Source organism: Pomacea canaliculata, linkage group LG5, assembly GCF_003073045.1.
Source record: "Pomacea canaliculata isolate SZHN2017 linkage group LG5, ASM307304v1, whole genome shotgun sequence".
NCBI classification, from domain to species: domain Eukaryota; kingdom Metazoa; phylum Mollusca; class Gastropoda; order Architaenioglossa; family Ampullariidae; genus Pomacea; species Pomacea canaliculata.
In genome coordinates, this window is record NC_037594.1 from 5,470,970 (window position 1) to 5,492,776 (window position 21,807).

Below are 21,807 nucleotides of genomic sequence, written 5' to 3' on the forward strand. Positions count from 1 at the left end.
TTCAACAGCTAATATTTAAACTAATTTTGGCAACAGGAAGAAAATATCAGCTTCATAAGCAATAGGACCAAAAATAAACAAGAAACAGAATTATCAGCGAGAGAAAGAGAGAGAGACTTCTGGTCTGGTCTCTTGTTTTCACACGTTTTCTGAGTTCAGTCCCTTTGAACACTTCCACACTAACAATCCTTTTGTCTTCGGCGTCCTTCAACCTGCTTTCAATCGCAACATACTTTTTTTAAAAAAGGATTTTCATCTTCAAACGTGTGGAAGCCAGGATTCTCGTCTACTTACTTCATCTGTTGTAAGTTCTCATCCCTTTGGCTAAGCTCCAAGTGTAAGAAGGTGACAAGAGTTTGGGAGAGAGAGAGAGGGAAGAAGGAAAAGATGGAGACAGGTGGCTTTACGAAACCGTAAGTTTCAAAGATGAGAGAGTTAAACTCATTAGTCGCTCCTGGCCAATCGTCTGGTCCTGTGTCTGAATGACCTTCCACCTCCACATGTAGGTCAGTAGGTAAACGGGACTCCACCACTTCCTTGATGCCGAGACTTTGTCAGGAGACAGGCTTGGAAGGCTTCACACCAGAATTAAGAATCGACATTATCGATCACAGCTGCCTTATTGGATGTCATCTTCATCGATTATCATGACATTTTTTGGCAGTCGTGCTGCGGTGGGCTGACCATTCACAAGGAGGAGCATCTTGCGCTCTGAAGACTCCATTACTAACGCCTCCATCGCAAAATTGAAAAAAGCCGGGTTTCGATAAATGTAATAAAAACATTACAGATCACGTGTTCCGAAGCTGTTGTGGCCTGACAGTCTCAAGCTGATAATGTCGGGATTTTTTTTTTTCAGTCAGTCAGTCAATCTTTCTGTCTTGCTGTGTGTCTGTACGCGCGCGTGCTCACGCGCCAACCGTTATGTTTACTATGCAAATCCACACAATTTCTCCTACCCTAACTCTTTATGTCTATAAAAAATTCTCAAGCTATGTTTGGTTCGCAAATTTTTCTTTAAAACATCAGCATTTTAATTTTCCCCGTCAGACTGTAATCTATAGGATGCAAGATTCTCCAAACGAAAATCAACGCCAACCAAAATTTTGTCAAAAGATGTTGATATCATTGACATCGAACACATTTTTTCACATCACTGACATCAACACCATTTCATAGAGACATCATTTTAACATCACTTTGGAGAGAAATTGATTGATTCGTTATTGATCATAGCTCCTGTGTGAACATGTGTCAAAGTAACTACACAGCATCTTAAACTATGGTGAGCATAACTCACCAGTTATGATGGACTTACTTCTGTCCACACACACACACACATACACATACACCAACACACACGCACAGACACAGACTAGGAAGGTAGAGAAGAGCAGCACCAGTGATGGCTTCAGAGACAGAGGACCACTCCAAACTCATCATACAAGAAGAGCAAGATTGGTGATGATGTGGTCTGACAAGCGTGCAGCAGGCTACTGAGCTCCGTGAAGAGGACAGGGTAGCCTTATAACCACCAGCTAAGAGTGTGAGGCAAGTCTGATGTTTGCTGTACACAGGAGGTGACAAGGGTTTAGTGGAATGTCCAGTCAGAATGTTCTGGTGGAATAATGTCCACACACTTCTCAGTTGCTTATTTGAATGATACTGCAGCTCATAATATTCAGACTAAACATTGATAATACAGTCTTGGGAGTTCTGCATGTTGAAAGGTAACAAACAGAGGAAACGAATGCTAACTATTGCTTTCTGGTCATAACTTGGACATACAGACCTGATTAGATATAGATACAGCGTGCAAAACGAACCCTCCAGGACTGACATCAGTTTGCTCCACTTTCCTGGAAGAAGACTAATCCCACGGAAACATATTCAAAAGATTTATAAAACAAAAATAATGTGCATTAGCACAAAGAGTAAAAAATAATTATGAATTAAAAAATGATATCGGAGAGAGGATAGTCCCAAAAAGCAAGCTTGATATTTCTATGTGAGACATTTAATGGCCATAGAGTCAAACATTGATGTTGCAGGCTGTACAAAGGATGTTGCAGGCTGTACCAAGGATGTTACTGGCTGTACAAAGGATGTTGTAGGCTGTACAAAGGATGTTGCAGGCTGTACAATGGAGGTTGCTGGCTGTACCAAGGATGTTACTGGCTGTACAAAGGATGTTGTAGGCTGTACAAAGGATGTTACTGGCTGTACACTGGATGTTGCTGTCTGTACAAAGGATGTTGCAGGCTGTACAAATGGATGTTGCTGACTGTACAATGGATGTTGCAGGCTGTACAAATGGATGTTGCTGACTGTACAATGGATGTTGCTGGCTGTACAAAGGATGTTGCAGGCTGTACAAATGGATGTTGCTGACTGTACAAAGGATGTTGCAGGCTGTACAAATGGATGTTGCTGACTGTACAATGGATGTTGCTGGCTGTACAATGGATGTTGCTGTCTGTACACAGGATGTTGCTGGCTGTACACATGATGTTGCTGGCTGTACACAGGATGTTGCTGGCTGTACACATGATGTTGCTGGCTGTACACATGATGTTGCTGGCTGTACACATGATGTTGCTGGCTGTACAATGGATGTTGCTGTCTGTACACAGGATGTTGCTGGCTGTACACATGATGTTGCTGGCTGTACACAGGATGTTGCAGGCTGTACAAATGGATGTTGCTGACTGTACAATGGATGTTGCTGGCTGTACACAGGATGTTGCTGTCTGTACACAGGATGTTGCTGGCTGTACACATGATGTTGCTGGCAGTACACAGGATGTTGCTGGCTGTACAAAGGATGTTGCTGGCTGTACACAGGATGTTGCTGACTGTACAATGGATGTTGCTGGCTGTACACAGGATGTTGCTGTCTGTACACAGGATGTTGCTGGCTGTACACAGGATGTTGCTGGCTGTACACATGATGTTGCTGGCTGTACAAAGGATGTTGCTGGCTGTACACAGGATGTTGCTGGCTGTACACAGGATGTTGCTCAAGCACAAGGTGTGGAATCAGTCTGGTCGCATACACCAATCAATAGGCTCAGGTACTCAACTGTCGTGCCTAGCGACTTAAAATTTATAATCCGAGAAACGGACTGGAAACGGTGCCTCTCTGTTTTAATCCTGGGAAAAAAATTCCTTTACCGCCTGAAACTGCCGGCAGCGCATTACCATCAACCGTCTGCATCGACAGTTCCTTCACTCGCCTTACATGTCGTCAGGTAATGCCAGAAAGTCACGTGATACAAACATCAAAGGTTGAAAGGTCATGGAAAAGGAGAGGGGTGAGATTTCTAGACATGCGCAGGATGTTTCTTAATTTTCTATTTCTAACCCAAAAGAGGCAAAGCTTAAATAACACATGCTCCCCACTTGAGCACCACGTGATGTAGCAGTGACCCACCCACGTGATCACGTGGTACGACATTCACCTGTCGGACCAAACACCCCATAAACAAGGGTGGAAAAGCTGAAGAAGTTGATGGAAGGTTGAAGAAGCTCGAGACCCGTCTTTCTCTCAGCCCGAGACAGGAAGAGTGTCCGAGCAGACGGCTGAAGCGGTTTCACGGGGAATTTCAAGAGTGGTCTCCAAAGGTTAAAGGTCTTGCAGCGTCGTCTCGGCTAATTAGGTTTTTCTTGTGCGCAGCACCAGACTTCTCGGGGAGGTGCGCGAGAGCTCGGTGCATTTCGCAGTGACAAGACCGAGACTGCAAAAAAAAAAAAAAGACATTAGAGAAATTTGCAGTAACCACTTTGGTTCTTGTCTCTGGATCATCCAATGAAGTCTGATCTGCCCTTGTCAGATCTTGTTCGTCACAACAAAATTCAACATGCTCAGACATATTGGTTTGCACGAGCAGAGGTAGTCAGTCCAGAGTTAGGTTTCCTTTGATAAATCTTTGAGGCACATATTGTGTGATCAGATTAATCAAAGAAAGAAAGACAAAGAAAAAAATGTTTTCAGACTCGTATGCTCCCACCATGACAGCCAACTGATGACTACGAATAAATGAATTGAGAATGAATGACAAGACAAGAGAGAGGGAATGAGAGAGACTAAAGTAAATGAGATATGAATTAGAGGTAATATGGAAGTAAGAGGGAAATGAAGGAAAGAGACTGACATCAGTATACAGTGAGGTGGTTAGTATGTACCAGCTGAATATTTTGTGTTTAGATGTTCTACAAGAAAAAAATCTTATTTTGTTCATACTTTCTTTTCTTCATCGTCGTCACGTGGAAGACCGTGTGACCCTGACGAGAAAAGTCAGCTTCCTCTTGTCTCAGGGATTTCTCCCGTCCTTGGCTTTTGATGCTGGTTCTTTGTTGCCTGGTCAGCGAAGACAAGTTGACGAAAATAGCAATAAAACCGGCCTGGAAAAAAACTAGGAAAATGGCAGACGGTGTGGGGAAAGGTCAAGGCAGAAAGAGCATCACAGACACCACCGACAGCCTGAAGACGAGGCCTGACATCGCCGCTTTCCTGCCGCGGTCAGCAGGAAGATGAGAAGCAATTGTCTGCTAAGCAAGGAAGTCGTCAACACTTCTCTTCAGCAACAATAAGATTTATAATCACATACCTCCATCCATCAAGAGGAGATTGCATCTTTACAAAATGTTCCTACAGGACGATCAACATACAATAGATGCAACAACTACAATAACCACGACAAAGATAATGACAATGATGACGAAGACGACGACGACGACGATGATGATAGTGCGAGGAATAACATTGGTTAATGTAGTTTTTTTTAAGTTAATTTTTCACATAAATTTTTGAACGCATCCTAAATTTCAAGCGCCGTGTAGCATCACACCCTCGGTCACATGACTTCAATCTTGTCCAACCAACCACTTGCTCCTTAGACCACACACCCTCTGTTTTGTAGTCACATGACACTAAAACCTTAGACACATGACACTAGAGGTTTAGACACATGACACTAGAGGCTTAGACACGTGACACTCGCGGCTTACACCTCGCAGTCCCTTGATCACGTGACGGCGTTGGGCTTCTGAGCGCCATCATCTGCTGCTGATGACCGCGCCGGGGCCCCAGAGAACTCTTAACTCAGATAATGGAACCGAAATCCATGTTCTCTTAACTCTTTTTTGTCTGGCCTTAATAGCCAGTCCTTAGCACCGCTCTCCGACACCAGCTGCAGGCGGAGCTCAGCGAGACCCGCAACATGGCGCGTGAACGCTACTCTCCGGCGACCGCAGCGCCACCACACGGCCAGTCTTCTCGTCCCATCTCGTCAAGAGGCGGAAGCCAGACTGTAGCAAGCCTAATCCTCTTTTTTTGCTGAAGTGTAGTGCCTGGGCTGATCGCACGATTACAGGGCTAACGCGGACATCTTTTCTTCCACTTTCTTGTCTCCTTCTTGCGGAAATCTGACTGGAGACACGGCGCCACCCTGATGGCTTCCCTCAGCTCCGCCATCCACTCATAATTTTTGACATGGTGTTCCTCCCTCCTGATGATGCACCCACTGGTGTGTGGCACACTTCTTACTGGCCTATACCCTCCATTACTTGGCTAAGAACTAAGAACTAGCTTCCAGACAAGAAACAAGTTTCATCGAAAATCCTAATTTTTATCTTTGACTGCAGGTGTAGCTCGTGTCTGTAAGTCGCATTTTTTACTCACCCACACACATTCACACAAACATGTCTACCCACAATAATATACGTAATTGCTCAACGAACAATATATGATAGAGAGACTAAATAAAATACATTGGTTTAATTTCTGAATTCAATTCCAAAGTCTACGAATGAAATTCTAGAAAAAAAAGGAGCTTGAAGGTTGTCCTCGTTCTGACACCAGCAGAATGACAGATGGTGGTCCTGCTAAAAAGTCGCCGCCCTTTGACTGCAGAAGCAAGATGAGTTCACGCTAAGCTGATTTTCTGTGCAAATGGCCCCCGTGGGTGAGAGAAAAAAGTGGAGAAATGACCTGGCATCTTGGGAGGACGACAGAGTGGGGTCAGCGGGATGAGGACCAGTCTTCAAGATGCTGTCTCGTCTCTTCCGCTGTCCTTGCCTCCAGGGGGCGCCTGTTAATGAACACAGCAAACATCGTGGGTAGAATTTTATTTTTTTTTGATGGCCCTGATCTCTTTGAATATCGCCGACTGGGTCTTGCGACATATATTCGACTGTAACTCGAACCGCGCTATGATTCAATTTTTTTTAATCTGTAGAAATGTCTTCTTACAATCCCTTCTCCTTTCCTACCAGTCTTTATACTTTAGTTTTAGTTTTGTTATTGTTGAAACTGATCTGAGTTTCGATTTAAACATTTTTATTAGCCAGAATTAATTCAGGTACATTGAATCTAATCGGCTCTGTGGGCTCAGGAAATTTTTGTGTCTGCCTGTGATTGCAACTCGCTCACTTCATCTGTGAAAACATTGTTTTTGTTTGAAGCATGTTGTTGTCTCGATAACACCATGGTGTTGATGCGAAATGTTGCTGACATGACTGAAATGTAGAGAGTGCAGGCGCGGTGCTGGTTTCAGAAGGTGTAGGAGTACCTTCCTTGGGCACATCTACATGATTTCCCTCTTACCTACCTTGCAGCCTTCACGCGGACACACACACAAACACAAACACAAACACACACACACACACACTCTCTCTCTCACACACACACACACTCTCTCTCTCTCTCTCTCACACACACACACACACTAAGAAAGCAAGGAAGGAAGGAGAAAGACGAGGACAGTGTCTCAGAGCAAGAACACACCTCGCGGCGCAGTCACAACCTGCCTTTGCCAACCTCTGTTATCAACTTTCCTCTCCTCACAAACAAGCCTCCATTTTTAAAGACATTGAAGATGAGGTCAAGGACGATGGCTCTTTTTCAGGAAACCCATAAATTATTTATCTTTCCTTCAATGTCAGATTTTTAGTTTGACTTTTTTGGACGAGGGTAGGCGTCGAGACCTTCGTGTTAAGCTGCGGCGAGGGTTGTAAATGTAGGTGAACGGATATTTCTTCGATCTTCAGTGTTTCCTGAAGGTTGCTGCCAATCTTAATTGTCTGCAATAGGATTAAAAGATGCAAAACCGTTTCTTATAAAAACCAAGTGACTTATCCGTCTGCTTCTCCTTCTCCCCAAACGTGGACAATGGAGGCGGCGTGGAGCGTCCTTCTGGTCACGTGTCACTCAGGGCTCGTTCTCCTGAGAGATAATTTCGTTAAAGCCTCGTCCATTCCCGGATTGTCAATTCTATTTCGGCAGAAGAATCTTCGATGTTAATAACCTCGAGAAGTAAAGTGTGCCACATTAAAGTAGGCTAAGACTAACAGAAAGGAACTAGTAACACCCACCTTCACTGTCACAAACACTGACTGCAGGATGTTTTCCAGTCTCTAGATGGCACGCCATTAAAAAATTCCTTTCTCTGCATTTCTCCAGCAAAAAGCCCGCTGTGAGATTTTGAAATCCCATTGAAATTTTATACTTGGATGGTTTAAAAAAATAAATTTATAATTTTTCAGTGCGTGAGACTGTGGAGAGTGGCTCATGCTACAAAGTCTGGTGATGCGGTAGGTCGTGAGGGTCAACAATGCTGGATGTTGATGTAAACAATGATCAGGTGTATAAACAATGTCACTGATGTGAAGACATATTATTTTATTCTCGTGAGACTCTAGAGATTCGCTAAAGTGAAGCAGGGTTTCTGCCTTCATCATATTCAACCCTTGCTGACCTCACCGACTCGGACATGAAATTCGAGGAGTGAGTTGCTCACATCTCAGTAAAGGCAAAGGTCGGCCCCTGACCTTTTAGGTCATTTAGGTGCCAGCTTATGTCCTGATGCGATGCAGTAAATTCAGTTGACATTGCAATGTGAAGAAGTATTGTTCTCTGCCTCGTTCTGGTATTTGTCTGACTTTGTTGTCAACCCCTTCCTATGGTCTTTAGCGATCCTCCCGTCCAACGTCTTTTATCGGTGAAATGAAGTGACTAATCACAACACACACTAGAACTAATGGCGTCTGGGGACCTTTGCCCTATACTGCATTTTACAGAAAGTGGGTTGAGCATTCAGCTCGCCCTCGACTAACGTCTGTGCGGTTAGAAAGAGATGGAGGTGGAGTAGTAGACAGTCCGCTGTGTCTACCTTGAGGCACGAGGCACGAGATAGTCGTTGCTTACCTTCGCCATAAGTATTTCAAACCTTCTCAGGCTTTTGAAAGCTGTCTCTGGACTACAGGTGTCGGGTGGCTGGCAGAGGCCTGGATGAAGTCTATGTCAGTGGCCTCAGGTGTCGTCAGGTGTGTCGTCAGGTGTGTGTGCTTGGCTAATTATGATTAGACAGCGAAGGTTTAGAAGGAAAAAAAAACATGGAAAATAAACTGTTAATCCACAAATGGACATGAAGATAGACATGAATGGTTTGGGACCAATAAATATATGTAATGGCCGAGATGTTTAAATATAAGAAAATGTGCATGTACATGAGTGATTAAAAGTTGATGGAAAATGGATAATATGAATAGAGACATTGATAACAAAGAAGGATGAGATAAATAGGTCAAAGGAAAATGGCAGAAGTGACAAAAAACATCCGTTCTATAAACATCTTTCATTGCAAATGATCACGAGAATGAGAGCAACAGGGAATCTTCCATTGGATGTCGCAAGAAGTGAAGCAAGAGGCGATGTCTCGAGAAGCGAGTCAGATCCTTGACAAGGTGAAGGATTTCCTGCCTTCCTTCAATTCATAGATTGGAGTTTATATATTTTATATACGTGTCATCCATTCAGAAATTTAAAGATGTACTCTTTGCATGTGTGTGTGTGTGTGTGTGAGAGAGAGAGAGAGAGAATACATCACAAAGTGTAATATTTTCTTTTTATTTACAATGATAAGTAATTAACCGGATAAAAAACATAAACTATATAAATCTGGTTTAGTTAAATAATCTTGTTCTGTGACTTTATTTTTAGTTCACATATTCCAAGTGTGGTCTGTGGGGTTTATTTTATTTTATTTCATCAAGCAGACTTGCCTAAGTCTGAAAATGTTATTCTAATGACTTGTCATTCTAAGCCCAGATTTTTCCATCTGCCCGGCAACCGATGGATGTTAGAATATGGGACAAGGGGGACAGGCTAGGACGGGTGGGGACGGGTGGGGACGGGTGGGGACCAGTGTCGTGAGCAGCCCACACGAGCTGCAAGTGATGGGCGAGAAATGACAGGCGAGCAGGTCCTCCACAAGAACAATTTCTGGCGACAGATGAGGTAGAGATGCTCAGCCTCGCGCGGGGAGGGGCAGGGGGCGCTGCTGCAAGAAGAGACCGTGGCTTTGAACGGGAGATTACTTTCTGTCTTCCTCTGCCCAGAGAAGATGCAAAGAATTTAATGACAGTTGTCACATTTCTCTCTGCAAGCCTCATCAATACTACGTCCAGAAGGAGAAAAAAAAATGTTTTTGGGAGAATCATGACATGTTAGTTTTTAAAATCTGTTTTGGGAAGCTGTCTGACAGTTTGGATTCAAATTATGAGCATCTGTACATGTGAGTGTGTGTGTGTGTGCGCGCGCGCAGTCAGTTACATAAATGTGGTCACATTCAGAAAACTGAAGACAGAAAGAAGAATGCATGCAGACTATCATAAAAGATATAAAAAACGATTTTTATTTTTAAAAAGTAATATAACATGAACTCGCTTCCTTTATTGAGTTTGCCATCAAGCTCTTACAAACTATGCCATAGGGGTGGTCTGAAATATGCTTTAAGGACATCCACCCGTAAGTGGAAAAAAAAACCCATTCAAACTCAGCAAGAATGATTCGGCATAACAAACGATCTCCTCTCAAAGAAAGCAGACGGACATTCTCAAGACACTAAACCAGATGACCCGCCATTCGCCAGCAGCCAAAGCTAATCTTCTGGTCCTTTACAAGCGGCACCGGCCTATTCACCTGCTCCGAGACATCTTTTGAAAGCCACCCGGGGTGGGACTGAAGGTCGGTAATGACTCCAGCATCAGACAGACCAGCACACTCTGGTTCCACGGAGTTTACTTGAGCATCCAGCGATGTCAGACACAAAGAGGAGTGGTGCAGCGGGCTACAGACTTGACGATGTCACGTGACATACTTCCTGCTATAACCGCGTTATAATGTGTTTACCTGTAGTCATCGAGTTATAATGTATTTACCTGAAGCATTGAGTTATAATGTGTTTACCTGTAATCAATCCGTTATAATGTATTTACCTGTAGTCATCAAGTTATAATGTATTTACCTGTAGTCATCAAGTTATAATGTATTTACCTGTAGTCATCGAGTTATAATGTACCTTCCTGAGTCATCGAGTTATAATGTGTTTACCTGTAATCAATCCGTTATAATGTATTTACCTGTAGTCATCAGTTATAATGTATTTACCTGTAGTCATCAGTTATAATGTATTTACCTGTACCTGTAATCAATCCGTTATAATGTATTTACCTGTAGTCATCCAGTTATAATGTATTTACCTGTAGTCATCGAGTTATAATGTGTTTACCTGTAGTCAATCCGTTATAATGTATTTACCTGTAGTCATCCAGTTATAATGTATTTACCTGTAGTCATCGAGTTATAATGTGTTTACCTGTAATCAATCCGTTATAATGTATTTACCTGTAGTCATCGAGTTATAATGTGTTTACCTGTAATCAATCCGTTATAATGTATTTACCTGTAGTCATCGAGTTATAATGTGTTTACCTGTAATCAATCCGTTATAATGTATTTACCTGAAGCACGCGTCCTCCACAAGGACAAACGTTTGTACTTTATTGTGTTTTTTTTTTTTTTTTTTTGTCACAAGGTCTCACCTGGTGTTTTTATCTAGGCCGACTATTAATAATCACACGAGGGATAACAGTGCAGTCATCAGCTGATGACCGATAAAGGTAACTGAACAGGTAACCTTGGATCTGACATTTCGTCTGGAAATTTACCGCTTGTCTGTCTAATGGCTGTCTGTCTGGCTGGCTGTCTGTGTGCGTGTGTTTGTGCGCGTGCCTGTATATATATTTTTTGTGTGCGTGCGGATGTATATAGGCGCGCTCGCGCACGTTCCTCAGTGTGCTGCATATGCTTTTCTTTTTATCTGTTTGTTTGGCTTTTTATTTTGTTGTTGTTGTTGTTGTTGTTGTTTTAGAAAGACAATAAATAAGAAAGACGAGTGACATTTACATCTACAACTTCCCAGGTCATAGCCAGAAAGATAAACAACAACAATACGCTCAGTCACGTGGTGTTTGTAGACAGCAGCAGCAGCAGAAAGGTGGGACTCAAGGAGGCGTTTAGGACTGCACGTGACATTACGTCAGTGACAACGATATGCGGTCAACATGCGCGTGACGTGACGTGACGTGACGTGACAGCGAGAAACCGTTAACATGCGGGTGACGTTCTGTCAGAAACCGTTAAGATGCACTGGAGCTTATGTCAGCGGGCACAACGGAGTGTAAGAATGAAGGAAGGCAGTCACTGAGCGAAAAAGCGGTTGATGACTGGTGACGACACATCAAAGGCCGGCAGCTTCCTCCCGATGTTTGTTTTTACTGTCGTGTGGCTCGGGTAGAGCTGAAGTAATTAACTCAAATTTCCTGCACAGGTTCATTCACCTCCATGAGCCTCCAATATCGGCGAGTCGCCAGTTTTTTTGTGCCTAATTCTACCCGCCATCAAGTCCTCTAATAGTGTTTTACACTCAGTTGATGTCGCACTTCCTCCAGCCAACCTCTAATTTTGTTTTTGTTGTCTTGTCTCCTAAAATTACACAAAAACTTTAGGTAACCTGGAGATAATTGGCTCAGCTGCTGCCATGTCTTTGCTCCTCGCCATCACGTGACGACCACGACGACAGAAGAGTTTTTACTCCGTGTGAACACGTGCTTACTGTCAACTGATACTTACATTGTACAAACACTTATCGTCTGAAAAAATTCCTATGGCTAATATACTTATTGCAAAAATATTTTTAAATATTTTTAAATAATCAGGTTAAATAATCCAAGCTTCCTAACTCATTATTAGCGTTAATAATGTGAGTAATTTAATGAAATAATTAGAAGACACTATTAGTTGAAGGTAGGTATTAGAAATCATATCATCTCTCTTTCAAAATTCGATTTTGGTTCCATTGATGATTAAAATGTGAAAGCAGTTTTTAGCTCGAGTTGAAGAGCGAGTAGTGTGTACTTTGTCACGTGACCGGAGCGCAGGCCTCTCATCATTTTAATGTTGAGATCGATGGAGACCTACAGAACCCCTATAAAGCCTGTCAGCACCAAGACATCTCCTGCTTTCCATCTTCTGCTCCTCTCTCCCACATCAAAATAAATGAATAAAAATAATGAAATAAGCGGCTGACACATTTAACGCTGAAGGGTGAAGAGGAAGCTTGAAGGAAACCAAGAGTTCGTTTCCGAGATGCAATAATTATAATTCTTACATTCCGTCTCTCGACATTCTGTTTGAAAACCTCACCAGCACACAAGCCAAGAAATATTCTTAGAAGTTAAGCCCAAGGAAAGTCAGGTCCGACCTCAGCCCTCACGTGACCCCGTCCCCGGATGTGGCGATGACAAGCAGGACGAGAACGGACGTGAGTCAGCGAGACTGTGTCTGCAGTTTTCCAGAATGCGGCGGTGAGAAAACAACAGTAATCACTCGCGGCCGGCCAGTCGATTCTAATTCCTTTGCAATTCGTGGACTAATTTCGTGAAGCAGTGGAGCGTGTAATGCTTATTGTTCACTCCCTTGACTGAACTGATTATCTCCACCTTTCGCGCGTGCGCCTCGTCCACCGCTTGCGTGAATCACGAACTGTAACGACTTTGATGACATTATCGATGCCATGTGCGGCGACACTGTAATGGGCCATTTCAACTCCTTTGTCGAGCTGAGAACTTAGTTTCATCCAGAATTTTCTGTCTCTCCATCCTGCGAATTCACAAAAAGGAGAGGAACAGCGGAAACCGAACTCTAGTCCTTCTGGCTTTAAGGTCCTGTACCTTACAGAGGGTACCTGTAGGGGCAGTGAACTGTAACTGCTGTGATTTGGTGGACGAAGCCCAAGACCCTAAAAAATGATGCTAGCTTCTTTATTCACATTAATAAATATGTTATCTTCCTTATTTACATCTGGATTAACATCAGCAGGTCTCTGACATCAGCACATTTCTCTATCTGACCTCTAACAGCCTGGGTCACGAGGTCAGAAACACAACGAGGGCATGGGACCCAGCTTTTGACCTCCCCAACAGTAACCGTTATCCCCGTGGCCTGCTGAATCGGTGTTAAAAAAGAATGTGTGAGAGTGTCGGTTAGAAAGCAGGTCTGCCAACAGATTCCCCATCACCTGGCTCCCTCCAGGGACGTGGGGGCTCGGATAGGATGCTCCTGACCCGCCGGGTGCGATCGTTTCCCCGAAATAGCATGAGGGAGTCCAGGAATAGATGCTGCAGGTAGGCAGGACGGAGGTATCATGGCCATAACGGCTAACGAGCGCCTGGGTGCAAGACTTTTGTCTTCAATCCTGTCAACGCCCAGGGAGCTGCTATTCCTGGCATTCATGATGGCGGCCCGACCCTGATTAAACTTGTCATTGCTTAATCACCCCGCTCTCAGGTTTCACTGATGTGACTCGGTCTTGGTGTCTGAATTATAGAAAAATATAGGACAAGATTTTTAAAACTAAACCTCTTCTGAAAATAGTTCCGTCAAAAGACATTTTGGTTTTTAAAAAACCTATATCCAGTCGAGTGTCAAGAACATATATATGTACACTAAATAGATGAACTGTTGGCTGTTCGCTAAATGATTAACTTTTCTGACTGTACCCTAACTATTCCTTCTTCCTTATCTTTCTCACCCTCCATTCTCTCTCTCTTATCGTCCCTCCCGCCCACACCTCCCAACACCCACCACCAGCCTCTCCCTCGCAAGATGAAGCAGTCTCTCTGAGGGAAAAAACGATTGGAAAAAATGTCTGCAGCGCTGGAGGAAAAACAAGAATATCCAAGTCTAATTACTTGAGCCGCTTTCCTCTGGTCTTATTTCTCTCGTTCAGTCTTCTATCTCCGGTATTTTACGGGCTGGATGCGGTCCTGTTGCCGAGGACAATGATATCAGCGAGGTCAAAGTGCCGAGAGGCAGTGAGTGGGTGTTCACGAGGTCTCAAAGACCACATGCCTGTAGAACCTTTGCTGAATCGCCTCCAAAGACCAAATAATTTTGTGCCAATATCCTCTCAAATGGTCTTGAGCATGAGTGAATGTGGAAACAAGAAACTATTTCACAAAAAATATTTTTTTAATCTACCGCCTCTAGGCTGAGAATTTTTAAATCATAAAATCGAAAGTACACCTGTTCAGAATGTGCTGGCCTGTTAACCTGATGTTGAGAGGAGAACAGTTTTTTTTTTAAAAAAAAAAGATTTTCTCAGTAGTGGCGAGGTATCGATCACAGTGCCTCCAGCAGTGAAGTCTGTGAGCTGTGGCCGCGGTTGTTGGCACAGCCAGCTCCCTCACTACTCACTGCCTGTAATGGCCGGCCATGACCCCAGCAACGGTCACGCCCTGACCTCGTGTGGCCTTCACCTCTCTTCTCTCACCATTGTCCTTCCCTTGTCTACTCCAACTCACACTAATCATCAATCGCCTCTACCACCCAACCTTCTTTGTTTAGAGAAGCGGTGTGACCTCGTCCACATCATCTGTTGTCCTCAGGAATATCCAGACAAAACAAATCTTTCAGTATTGTCTCTATGATAAACAGCAAATGCTTCCTGACATTGTAATGAAAAAGTTGTTAAAGTGTGGAACACACGGACAGCCAAGCTGGACAGTGTCAATGCTTCTCTCTTGTCCTTCCTTCCTGTCGTCCATTCCACATTAACTGTCACACCCATCGTTCCATCGGGTTTCTGACCTGTGGACAAACCTGGATTCTATACCTCAGGATTTCCCTTGTTTTCTGTTACAAATCTCAGCAATTTTAGGCCGGAGTGTAACTGTAGTTTCTCCTTTTACAACTCATCTCTTCTGCCTGAATTAAATTCTTTTCTTGCCAGAAAGACATTGGCCAGAGTCCATCACAAATGTTTCTTTCAGAGCCTGGGAGTCAGGTGTCCACGTGTCTTTGTCCAATGGAAACAACAGGACAGAAGTCTTGCTGCATGTATGTTCCGTGAATAACAGACAACAAGTCTGCTGATACAAGATAGCGAAATTCTTACGTTAGATTGTTTTCAGAGAATCTCTTACATATTGTAAAAAATGTTTTGAATTTTATTTTTTTTTTTTATTTTTATTTTATTTTTTTTTTGCTAAAATGTTAAATGTAGATTTTGCGAGCCAAATGATGATGATGATGATGATGATGATGATGATGATGATGATGATGATGATGATGATGATGATGATGATGCCCTAACTCACGTGATATGACATGCAAGCCCAAAAAGCCTCGAGGGCATTCATGCCACATATTAATACGACGAGAAGAGTCTTCATGTGTTCTGGTGTGTAAAGAACAGTGGCAGGGACACTCTCCTCCCAACTGCCACACTGTGGAGGGCAGTATCTGCGTACTTGAACCTCCATGAACTGAAGGCCACATCGATCTGGTGGCGAGAAGACTTTTTTCTTGCGAGGAGCACTCGTGGCACGCACACTGCGCTCGGCTCCAGGAGTTTCCAGCACGCGCACAAATTACAAGCTACTAGCGGTAAGTGGCACATCGTGACAAACTAGGGGAGCGATGACGAGAGCTGTAGACTCACAGAAATATACAGTAACAGACAGACAGACAGACAGACAGACATTTAGCTACTATGTGTAGAAAATATTCAAATATTCGCCAGCAAACATTCACAAATTAAAATGAATTTTTTTCTGCTCGTTCAAATGTATCTAGTATTCTCAACCGAAAAAATTTTTCTAAGATTAAAATGTGTATCCATGTTTTTGTTTTGAGATGCTGGATTGAAACAGTATTTGTAGGAGTAAATTATAAGATCACAGTTCAGGTTGAAACATAGCTACTCTTGTCAGTAGACTGCACGATGGAAGTGGTTCACTGTGACTCTCCATGCAGCAGTTGGCAGAATTTGATATGTTAACACCTTGCTCTTTGAATAAAAACTGCTTTTAAAGCACAAGAAAAGATGGTTGAGGAATAATGAGCTGCTAGTGACAGAAATCCCTTACAGACGATGTCTGGCAGCAGTGGGATGATGAACAGAGTGTGTAGGGGTGGGATGGGGAGGTAAATATGTCAGACATGCATAATCGTAATATCTCTCTAAGAGAAGATAAGATTTTTCGGAGAAAGGAGAGCGAAATTAACGGGATTTCTCACAGAGAGAAAGATAAAAAGCTTGAGAGTAATAGCATCTTTCACTTAAGTGGCATCAGATGGCAGTGGAGTCCCTGGTGATGGAACAAAATGAACGAATGGAATCTTTGAGACAAAGTCCAAGTTGGCTGGACATGCTTCTTCATCGACTTGTCTCCAGTTTAGTCCTTCAAGAGTTCAAATCTTGCTGCTTCTCCAAGTCACAGTGAATTTATTGCATGTGTGAGCCGTGCTTTATCCTGTTTCCACTTTAGTCTTGTCATCCACTTTGTTGTCTCCGTGCGTGAGACTCGGAGCATGTCCTGGACAATGGCATCGTGAGGCCTGGCAGTGGTGCTGGGTATAGATGTACAGCTGATGACGGCTCCAACCTCTTCCCTGTGTAAGCCGAAACCCACGCCATGCTCGTGTCTGGAATCCTTCCCACTGTATCACAGTTTATGGCCCTCGTCTGCTGCTTTCTCTCCCAGTCCCGGCCACCCGATCGTCTCCAGTCTCGCAATGTGCCACCCGTGCCAGTGTGGTTTATCGGTGAGATGCTTCATTGTACTCACTGGTGTAATGTTCGGACTATCATGTAGCAGCAGATGGTCCTTCTCTTGTCATTATGTCTGCTTTGGTTTCAGTGGCACATTTTTCAGGTGTAATCATCGTTTATAGTTAGGTCTGGGGCGGCTACTGTTTGCTGATACCTGAGTGCACCTGAATACCATGAACACACTCGTGTAGCCTACATCTCTAGGTAATTGTGGTATATCCATTTCTTGTCTCTCTGCTCACTGATATTGTTGATACAGTCCATGTCATCCATCATATTAACTTTTCTGTGAAAGAAAACAATAAAAAGTAGGTCTGTAGACTAAGACTATCGCAAGGGATCAGCAGATGGTAGGCAGAGGTCATCCCCTAACCTTTTCAGGTCGTTGGGGGGGTGAGATGTTAGAGACCTCGGGAGAGAAGACAGGATCATGATCCACTATTGCCAGAGACGACAACAGGATTGTGATCCACGATGACAGGACGACAGGACCAGGATCCACTATCGTGAGACAAGACCACAGGACCAGGATCCACTATCGTGAAAGAAGACGACAGGACCAGGATCCACTATCGAGAGAGAAGACGACAGGATCATGATCCACTATCGCCAGAGAAGACAACAGGACTGTGATCCACTATCGTGAGAGAAGACGACAGATAATTATCCAGTATCGGGAGCGAAGACGACAGAATCATTTTCCACCAAGAGGAGGATGCCAGCGGCCATAAGGCGGGGGGAGCTTTATTAACGGGACCATCGCCGCGTGATTCTCGTCATCGATTTTCACTGATAAACCTCGCGACCCGCCATCACAAGTGGTGAACATCTACAGAAGGCCAGACACAAGTCTCGACAGATAGATAAATAATACTGGAAAGATACAGATTGACTTTTCATAAATACGAAGATAATAATTAACGACAGAGTGAAATTCACTTACTAACACGCACGCGCACACACAAACACACTGTTTACTATGAGACACCGACCTTTGTGCAATGACTTTATCTGTGATGGAAAAAAAATTATTCTAGTTTACTGATTAGCTTTTTTTATTAGCTTGAACTTGTTTGCCTCACTAAGCTTATTCGTCCCAGAAAAAGCAGTGGTGTGCCTGAAGGTAATGCTTCAAGCTTTTTGTTTGCTTCTCGCCCTGGGTTGCTTCTAACTTGGTTACAACACTCCTTTGTATCCACAGACAGGCGTCAACATCAAAAAAGCTGGCTGTCGGCATTGTGAACATTTATTTGCGAGCACTGCGACCAGTTTGGCCAGACTGAGTGTGTGTCAGCAAATGCAAGTTAGAATATTTTCAAAGAATGAAATATCTTATCATAGTGATGACGATGATGATGTTAAAACCTGATGATAGTGACGATGATGATTTATAACATTTTTGACATCTTTAGTGGCACCAAGGTATACCAGGGAGATGAGCGGGTATGTATATGTCTCGCTGTTCGCACCCAGAGACCGTCATGACCACCCCGTCCACCCGAAATGACCACAAAGCCTCTTGTTGTCAGACCCTGTAAACAATCTCTCTGTGAGTTAACCTCACAGAATGGAATGCGGCAATGACAGAAACAATTTATTAAACATCAGCGACTTTGATTCAAAGACAATTTCTGTTTATCAACACTCAGTCATTGACTGCGCTTTACAACAACAACAACTTTTTGTTTGTCAACATTCAGTTGAGGTCGGAGAGTGAAGGACTCATTTGGTCTTCGATTTGCTTTTTTCGGTTGGACAAAGTAGTGGTGGGAGAGGATACCAGACAAGATCAGCAAACATCTTTCCCGTGTTTACTTCATCTCCCATAGAAGTATTTCTGGAGATTCCATTTTTGGCGAGAATATCCGGTCTTACAGTGAAATTGTCTTGTTGTCCTACAAGCGGATTACACTGAGCCACAACCTGCGGGAGTCTTGGTGGAGTTAATGCTCTTCCACAATTCTGAGTCCTTTGGCTTTGAGGACAGGAAAGGAATCTGCCATCAAGTGAAGTTTTCAAACAACATACACAACAGGGAGAACAGCACCACGACCCTTTCATGTTTGTTATGATGTTTGCAGTATTGTACATAACTTGTTGACTGTACGTTGTTTGTTGACTTGAGCCAACTTGGTCAACTTGTTCCAAACATAGAAAACTAATATCTAAGTATTGCATCATTGGTAAAAAAATTGACAAGGTTTCTTAAAACAACAATGTCCAAACCACCGAGCATTTCTATTCATCGTCAACCCACATTAATATTTTGTCAAGCCGAGTGCATGGACTGCAATCTTCTAAATCTCTACAGGGGAAATAATCAAATTAATAAGATAATATTATCAAGTGACATGAAATACACTACAGATACTTACTTAATCCTAAGAAGACAGATGAGCAAGTCGAATGGTCAACGGAAAGGACATGTTAGGGATTCCTTAAGATGACAAAGAAAAGCTGTGGACACAGACAGGCGATGTTTCTCGTTGACTGTGGTTCCCCATGTGATGTTTAGTTTTCAAACTAGTCAGATTTTATATTCGTCCGATAGGAGTTTGTTCATTTCTTTGACAATTTTTATTTTAATATTTCGATTGAAACTATTGGCTAAATATGAAGTATTTCATTTTAATGAAAAGTAGTGTCAAGCGCCTGTCGTAACCAGGATTATGTTTAATAAAAACAAACAAACCCACACATAGGTGTACATGAATATACAAAACACACACATGCGCGCTTACACACAGATACACACACAAAGACTCTCTCTCTCTGTCTCTCTCTCTCACTCACACACACACAGACACACACTGATACAAATCAACATGAAGGTAAACATCTACTTAAACACGCACCAAAGCAAGAAAACAAACATGTATCAGTTTCCTCTTAGCTTGATCTTTCTGACCTCAGCCTGAACATAAAACCAGAGACCTCCATAAAAACCTCGGCAAGGAGGCCGCGGCGATCAATTAAAATGACAGTTGAGCGGAATCAGTGAGGGACAAACACGTGGTGCCATAGCTACACACGCCGTGCCTGACGTCCTCCCGTTAGTACACACCCATCTGACGTCTTCCCTTTCGTATACACATCCATACACACCCTTTCGTATACACATCTGATGTCCTCCTTTTAGTATAGTATACACCAACGCATCTGACGTCCTCACTCTACTATATTCATCATCCATCTGACGTCCTCCCTGTAGTACACACATCCACCCATCTGACGTCCTCCCTGTACTATATACATCATCCATCTGACGTCCTCCCACACCAACCCATCTGATGTCCCTGCTTACTCGCTATAATTAGTCCACACCCTCTCGTACCTCTCCACGAACGTCAGAGTGGAGCGCCATCGGATGCCAAAGAGCAGGAAATCCTCAGTCATGTGACTTTGGCGTTCTTCTGACGTTAACACAGCGTCAAGGTTCCGAGTTGAAGGGTCACAATACCTAAGCACGGCTGTAGACTCCGGTGTGGGCGGGTATAGACGGGTACGAGTCTGTTAGCAACAAACATTCTAACCAGGACTGTTTCTTCTTGACAGAGTGAGAGAGGAGCTTGTGTCTCTCACATGTCTCAAGACCAGACTGACGTCCAGTCAGACAAACATCTGCAGTAGGATGGGTACAATAAAGATACCTACACCTACACTTACACACACACATACACTCTCTCCTCAGCTCCTCTGTGACGACAGCCACAAGCTCAGACCCCAGAATAAAGCATACAAAGCACAAATAGAAGTCTGGCTGCGAGCAAGTTAAATAAACGACTTATATATATATTATGTATTAACATGTTGTACCCGATATGAAATAGCTCCAGCAGACTGAATCATTAAAACTATCGGATCGCAGCCCACGATATCGTATTTCTTTCTTTCTACATACATCAGTCTCTCTCTCCTTTTTCTCTATCTGCACGCGTACGAGAACAAAAAAAAAAAAAAAAAATAAAATAAAGAAAGAAAAACTTGTATAAAATTTTTTGGACAGCTACAAACCGTTGGCTGCGATAAATTACCTTTGTTACCAATCGTGAAGCTGACTGGGGGAGTGAGTTGGCTTCACTGATGTCACATGATCACAAAGTGGAGGCGCAGACAAAAGGTTGGAGCACGTGGAGCTGCTCAAACATGTGAGACAGGTGAGGGACTTAAGTTTGTTTTCCTCATTGTGTTGGTTTTGTTATGATTTTTCACATGTTAAGCTTGCTATGCCACTTCATGTCCTACAGCAATCATGAAAACATGAGAATAAAACCTTTTCATGGAATCATGGGAATCACACGACCCTCTTTATTATCTCGTTCAGTTAATAAGTTAACTGAGGACTCCTGTACACTGACATTACAAAAGGCATTACAGAGCCAACGGACAAAGAAACAAATTAAATCAACTCACACAAAAATAAAACTGAAATTAATGGCTCTGACACGACAAAGATTCGCGAGTGTCAATCTGAACACCTTTAGGGGTACATTCTCGGCCTGCTGACCCCTGACCCGCCAGGTGATCATGATACATGCAAGGCTGTCCTGACCTTCTACCCCACAAGCGATGGTGAGGAGGTTTTTACCCTCAAAAAGCCTCAAAAAGCCTCGCTGTATGTAGTGAGATGCAAATGTCTAATGGCAAGTGAGACCTTTCTGGTCCCAGCGAGGACACGAGAGTCAGGTCAAGTAAAGTTCACGCCTACAAATGTGGAGAAAAAGCAGGAGATAAATAGAGTTAAAAGCAAACAAATAAAACCCATTAGGGTCAGAGGCTGCCCACGCAGTGCGAAGAGAAAACCTTTATTGGATATATTTCCGTGAGGAACTCGTTTCTGTGGCAAGAG